Source organism: Sapajus apella, unplaced genomic scaffold (assembly GCF_009761245.1).
Source record: "Sapajus apella isolate SASKATOON/1434 unplaced genomic scaffold, GSC_monkey_1.0 scaffold6, whole genome shotgun sequence".
In the NCBI taxonomy this organism is placed as follows: Eukaryota; Metazoa; Chordata; class Mammalia; order Primates; family Cebidae; genus Sapajus; species Sapajus apella.
In genome coordinates, this window is record NW_022436946.1 from 20,046,998 (window position 1) to 20,054,153 (window position 7,156).

The window sequence follows — 7,156 nt, forward strand, 5'->3', positions numbered from 1 at the left end:
TTTCCTTTACAATCCTGGCTTCAGAGTAAATTTCATAACCTACTGAGCCTGCCTTGGTAAATCCAGATCCCATTCTTTCATTGACTGATTGCTTTATATATACATTTTTCATAACTAGTCCTACTACCTTATTGGGTCTCTTCCTTAAAGAGAACAAATGAAATCTATGTCTAAGTAAGCCCAGAGATTCCCAAACCTTTTCTGAGTAATGTTTTACTAACAATTTGTGATCATTTCATGGCCTACCAAGACGTACTTTTCAGAATAATTCAATAATTGGTCTTTTCTCAATTCTTGGTTTTAAAAAAGAAAAAAGAAGAAGAAAGTAAAGCTAGCTTTTCTTCCCACTTATTTTTCTTATACCTGTTCATTGCTGCTCATCTTAGTAAACCAATGTAAAGGAACACATACATTAATCTGGAAATGTGTTGTTTTTTAAATATTCTACATGTTACTATTTCAAAAATCAAAAACCTAAAAATATATTATCGTATGCCAGTAATATTTTCCCTGATTCCACCCCTTTCAAAGTGCATGATATGAACAAGTTACTATGTAACTCTGAGCACCACTTGGCTCTAAAAGACAAAAAATAATACCCAGTGCTCAAGGTTAAAGTATGAGAGATAATTTTTTGGATGAATAAATAAATATAAAGCATCTAGCTTAGCTTGATCTTCAGAAGGCACTCAATCAACAATTGCACTTAACACTGTGTATCAACACTTCAGAGCATTTTTCAAAATGCATCCCATCTACCAGGTCCTATCACAAGAACACATTTAATACCACATCCAGAGGTGCCATCACAGTAACTACGGCATTAATCTACCATTCACTCACACTTAACCATGGTTTTGTTTTGTTAATTGCCATCATATGGGTATGGGTTATCTCTCCAAATAGATTAGGAACATACTGAGGCCAAGGATTGATGCTCAATGTCTTTGTTGCACCAACACATACATTCATTCAACCCTGTTGTAACTTGATTTTTATGAAACAGCTCACAACAGTAATTTGCACAAAATAGGTGTTCAATAAATATCTATTAGCAGAACATAAAACACTGATTTATACTATATATGGGAGAAATAATAATACAGAAGGCATTTTACTGTTACACACAATATGCAAGTCATTCTTATAATCACCATCCAACTAATTAATTCCAAGTCTACTCAGAAAGAAACTACAGCTTATGGGAAAAGTTCCCTCATCCAAGATCACCCAACTTAACTTTATTCAAGTTCCTCTCAAAGATCCTTGTGCATTCCTCCAAACTATCTTGTCTCCCAAGTGGGAATTTTCTAAAGGTCTTTCCCAATTTTACTTCATAAATCAAGCTTAGTTATATATCAAGGATACCCTTTCCTGGTCCTTCTTTTCATCTACCCACTGCATAGCTGCCACAGTCAATACAAATCCACTCATAATTTCCCATTATTCACTTACATCCACAAACATCAATGAAATAATTTAATACAGTAAAGAGATAACCTGAGAATATTCCTATTAGATGATGAAGACTTTTACAAAAATATATCTCCCATGGATCTCCTGAAGCTTAAAATGTCACGTATAAATGTACACACACATGCACATATGAATAGTTCTCTCTAAATACAGTATCTTTACCTAAATTATATGCCTCCCATATCCTTGTGAGGAACAAATCCCTCAATAGTGGCAAGCAGTAAGAGTGGAAGATAGAGTCGATCTTCACCAGAAAGTCACATTGTGAACACACTGGTCAGAGAGAATCACCTCAATCCATCTTGCTAGACTCTTCCTAGGCACACAATGCAGGCATTCCTTGACAGTGGGTGAAGGGCTTCTTACTCATTTCTGAAGGTGAAGCATTAAAAAAGGAATATATCACATTGTGCTATGTGTATTGGACCATATGCCATGGTCCTGCATCGGTTAGCCCAGAAATTCATGTCTCCTGGCTCGACAGCTCCGAAGCGTGCTGGAGCCCTCATCCTTTTCAGCTGGTACCATGTGCAATTGTTATACTATTATTAGAAGTGCTCAGAGTTGTGTCTACTCGCAGGGTAAGGATCTCTGGAACCCCTCAAGGGCAAGAATCTAGTCTTTTAAATGGTCAACACTGTAAGAGTTCAGAAAAAACTGGTTAAGTAACTAGTAGAAACTGGTTAAGTAACTAGCAGTTAAGTAACAAGTTAACTAGATAACTTGAGGGATCACTCAAGTTATCCATCCTTGGGACACGAAAGGTATATCCCACACATCACAAAAAGTTCTCTCATAAATTCCCCATCCTAACTGTACTACTATAAACAGCACCGGTTGAAATATGGAATTCTTAAAAATAAACTACCAGGGCTAGGCGCAGTGGCTCATGCCTGTAATCCCAGCACTTTGGGAGGCTGAGGCAGGCAGATCACGAGGTCAGGAGTTCGAGACCAGCCTGACAAACATGGTGAAACCCTGTCTCTACTAAAAAAAAATACAAAAATTAGCAGCGCATGGTGGCGCGGCCTGTAATCCCAGCTACTCGGGAGGCTGAGGCATGAGAATTGCTTGAACACAGGAGGCAGAGGTTGCAGTGAGTCGAGATCGTGCCACCGTACTCCAGAATAGGTGACAGAGTAAGACTCCATCTCAAAAAATAAAATAAAAATAAAAAATAAACTACCAACCCAGTAGAAATTCTCTAAGAACCAACTCTCCATTACTTAGGGACATATATTTCTTTTTCCCTCCCCTATTGGGTTTTTGGATTCTTAGAACATTGGTTGGATAATCTGCAAAAGAATAGAGATGAAATAAAAATAACACTTGTCAGAGTTTATTTTGTCAGGTTCAGTAGCAGCAAATAAAAAATAATGACAGACAATACTTATAATTTTTGAATCTAGATTTTATATAGTTGGACTATGATTAGATTACAGCCAAAGAGGTCTAGAAAACAAGAAGGAAGAGCCCTACTTGGACCTTTCCTAAATTCAGTCATTCAGAGGATTCCTTGTTCTGGCCCCTATAGTTAGTTTAAATCATTACTACTCCAGTTACCTATTTTCTCATCCTCATCTCCCAGCAGACTCCTCCAACTAAAATATTAATTACAGAACATTAATTCCCCTCACACCAACCCTTCTACTTTCATCACCCTACCATTTTCACAGTTGGGCATTATTTTAAAGTCTTTCTTTCATTTACCCCTTCTACTTATTAAATGACTAGTTTGGGATAAATAAATTTCAGGTTTTGTATTCAGCACCATGTTAGAGCACGGTCTCTTCCCTCAAAGAGCCAACAGTATAAAAGGTAAGCTACTTTTTTCTCAAGACAAGAAATACTCGTAGAAATATTCCAAGAAGTTCATATAACACACACATCAGGAACCAATCTCAAAATTTTAGCCAAGAGTTAAATCACTCTATTCTGACCTAGACAATCGAGCTCCAGCCTTTCACAAAGCCTAAGGTAACAAGATATAACCACTCTACATCTGAATAACGCTTTATGGTTCTCAAAATCTGATTTTATTTGATTATTTTAACAAAGGATGCAAGGCAAGTACTGTTGTTCTCACTCTGCAGATGAGGAAATGGCGGCTGAAGGAGGCAAAGTGACATAAACAAGGTGATACATCTAGTTATTACATGTAGTCCTCTGATTCCCATTTTCTAGCATTCACAGACACAGTGACTCCCCAAAGAAAAATAAGCAGTGTTTTCAACTCAGCACATTTAAGCATGAAACTCACCATCTTAGGAAACAGATTTTACTCTGCTTGAACCCTACCTGTCTGCATGACTTTCTTACAGTTGTTCTTGCCCCACTGTCTCTGCTGCATCAGCTACATGGACCACATCTTCTTATTGTGCTAGTTACGCAATTCAAAATGATCCACAAGCAGCAAATGACAATAAATTCATGTTAATCATTTTTATGTCAGTGTTAATACTCATTCTGACTTCTAGATTACACCTGGCCCAATGAAGGTTGTTAGTTCTGTTCTAAAAAGGTAGGCTAATTTTGGTCTTCTTTTGTTTTTGCCAAACAACAATTAGCAACCCCGTTATTACTCAAGACAGAGAAGGCAGGAAAACAGGCATAAAAGGAGAGGGGAAGATTAAAGGAAGATTTAAAAAAAAAAAAAAACAAAAAAAGGCATAAACAGTAAAAAGCACTGAAGTAGCAAAATGTACTGAAATGTTCTACCACAGAGACGGCTACCCCCTCTACCTGGGAATGACCTTTGCCCTGAAAGTAGGTCCTGGGGTACTGGAGAGAAGCCAAGACCCTCCAAAATTGCCAAAGAGACCCTGGTGGACAACAGCTGTACTCCCTGTGGACATATGTTCAAAAGTTGGCAAGTCTAAGCTAACACACTTAAACTCACTAATAATCCTGCAACATGGCACAAGTCAGTCCATTTTGGATTTAAGCCACAGAAGGTATGTGACTTAAATACCCCAAAGCACTCAGTGTACATTTCATCCACAGAATTCTACCACTGAACCCCCCCAAGACATTTAGACTTCCAGAATCTTCCATATTACTGTATAACACTGTAACACTTATATTAATTTACAATCGTCATGTTCCAGTTTTTCTACTTTTTCCACTCCAAAGAATAAAACAATTTACTTTCAGTAGAAAACAGGTGCTAAAATGCAAATTAAGAATCTAGTAAGTAAGCCAATACAAAGATCATCCAGCACAATCTCATACTTTCTGATGTTTCATTCAAACTACAATCACACTTAGTGTCAATACATTCATGCATTCAAAGCAGCCCCGCAAAATGACGTTTTCCTGCCAACCCAGTCTCATACTCTCCTTCCTCATCTCCACGCGTAACGTTTGCAAGTATGGCAAGCAATTTGTTTTAACAAGTGGGTCTTACCTTTCAGCAGTGATGAAACACAGAACTATCTGGCTGGTCTTTACAATCGCTGTCCACTCTCAAGATTTCTCCTAAGAGTTATAGCATTGATTTAAAGAGAGAGAAGGTAAAATTAAAACAGTCATCAAAAAAATCCTTCAAATCCACAACCCCCAATTAAGAAGCTGACATCCTGAATCACTTAGGCATAATTTTACACCATGCCACTCGATACATTAAAAAAAAAATAGCTGGTTCCAGATAAGTTGAAATGGATTTTAATCATTTGTATCATTCCCATGTCCTATATTCACCCAATAACGTCTTTCCTATTGCATATGACAGGCAGGTGAAAGTCACAAGGATCATTTGAGTCAACTTTAATTTCGCTCACTGCTTTTACCTTTAAAATTAAAGATACTTTACAGGATACACACTGGCAAAAGAATAGGTATTATATAAACAGTTTTTGCCCATATATTTAAGGGTTTTAAATCACAAATTATACAAAGTATTCAGAAATAATTTCGTACCCAGTGAAACAAAATTACAGTCTTAGAAACAAACGGGACTACTTATTCGGACTATACATAACTCTACATCTAAGAAACTACATAAAATTGACTTAATTTATATATATCAGAGAGTAAAATGAACAGCTTATATAAAAGACAAATCTCAACTAAAGCTCTTTTCCATTTCTCCAAAGTTTTAAATACATTTCACTTTGCAGCTCTATTAACATTCAAAATGAAGTAATCAGCTGAGACCTATAATTAAGAGGTGATCAGAGGTACAGACACCGATAAATGCAAAAGCAAACAATTGTTTCCAATTCAGGGAGCGATCAATCTCAAATCCCAGAATAAAAACAGTGTTTTTCCCATATAACTCATGTCAGATGGAATTTACAGGGTCTGAGTCCTCAGAATTCATTGCTCCGATTTACTAAACTTTCAATTTCTGATCAGCATCCTTTCACACAACATCTGGCTGCTCGCTCAGGTCCTCTAATTACTTCCACGTCTGAACGGACTACGTAGCTACAAGTAAAGGCCAAACTTTGCTCTCGGCCTTACGAACTTAAAGACGCGTTTAACCACTAGAGGTCTCCCCTTGGCCAGTTTTGCACGTTCGCTATTTTGCTGCACTTGAAACTTTCCGGAGAAATGCTCTCTACTCGAGTCAGTGTTTCTCTAAAAACTTGCGCAAAAATCCACGCGACCGAGATAGCCAGCACAGAGACGCCCGGACTCCCCAAACCAATAAAGACATCACAAACAACGCTCTAGGAAAACCAAAAGGAGAACTGGACGCACTCGCCCCGGCCGCGCCCCCCCACCCCAAATTCTTATTTCTCATCTCAGTTTCCCCTAACCTAACGATTAAAAATCTATTTTTGTTTCTGCGCACTCTGAAAGATCTCGAATGCATTTTTCTGGCGGTGGCCCTGAGGTGGAGAAGAATCGGGCCAAGGGATGCGGGGCACGGGTTGGGGGGTGGCGAGGGGGAGGGCCGTGCTCACAGAGCCCAAGGAAGTTGCATAAGGAAAGGGACTCCGTTTTTCGGGTCCCCTCAAAAAAATCGGCTGGGAGGGGGAGGAAAAGGAAGCGGGGTGGTGGCAGCCGGGGGACTGAGAAGGGAAACCGAAGCAACGTTTACCTCCGTCTCCCTGTGGAAGGGTGGGGTAGATTCGCGGTCCCCGCGCCCCGGAGAGCGCCTGGTCACCCCCACCTCTCTCAGAGCGCAGACGGACAGACCGACGCCCCCAGCCCTCCGCGGGGACCCGGGAGGAACCCGTCCGCTTTTAAACTTTCTCTCACGGTCGCGCTGCGGGCCGTGCTTTGACCGGGACGGGGGGGAGGGGGGAAATCGCAGGGCCTTTTTTTACTTGAAAGGTAATTAAAGTTTTACCACCAGTCCAAAAGTTGCGCCCTCCCCCCGTCCGTGCCACCGTGCCCTCCTCCCCTTCCAGGGCTCTCAAGTTTTCCTCCCTGCCCGCCGCCCCCTACACTCCACCGGCTCGCGGGGCGCGCGGCGGATGCCTCGGCTCCGGCGCTTCCCGATCCCCACCCCCGCCGGCCTCTACTTCCCCCCGCCCCGCCGCCGCGGCGCGAGGACGGCCCGCGGGGCCCAGGACGCGAGTGTGCAAAGCCCATTATTCCGGAACGGCACACGCACGCGGCGCGAGGCGGGCGGCGGCGGCGGCCCCGGCCCCGGCCCCGGCCCCGGCCCCGACCCCGCTTTTCCTCCCCAGGATAAGGCAGGCGTAAACAAGTTGCAGGAAAGCAGCCC

The 7,156-nt window shown here is 41.3% G+C and overlaps 1 protein-coding gene across 4 annotated transcripts in view; it reads right to left on the reverse strand.

Annotated features, from left to right (window-relative positions):
- Window positions 1-7,156, reverse strand: part of L3MBTL3 (L3MBTL histone methyl-lysine binding protein 3) — a 121,856-nt gene that overhangs the window by 113,734 nt on the left and 966 nt on the right. For 2 of the 4 annotated variants that reach the window (XM_032274815.1, XM_032274814.1), the window contains exon 1: window positions 4,883-4,962. The exons of 1 other annotated variant lie outside the window; for it this stretch is intronic. The gene's annotated coding sequence lies outside the window, so the exon portion shown is untranslated. Of the gene's footprint in view, window positions 1-4,882; window positions 4,963-7,156 lie in introns of those variants that run through there. One more of the 4 variants, XM_032274812.1, reaches the window with a different exon arrangement.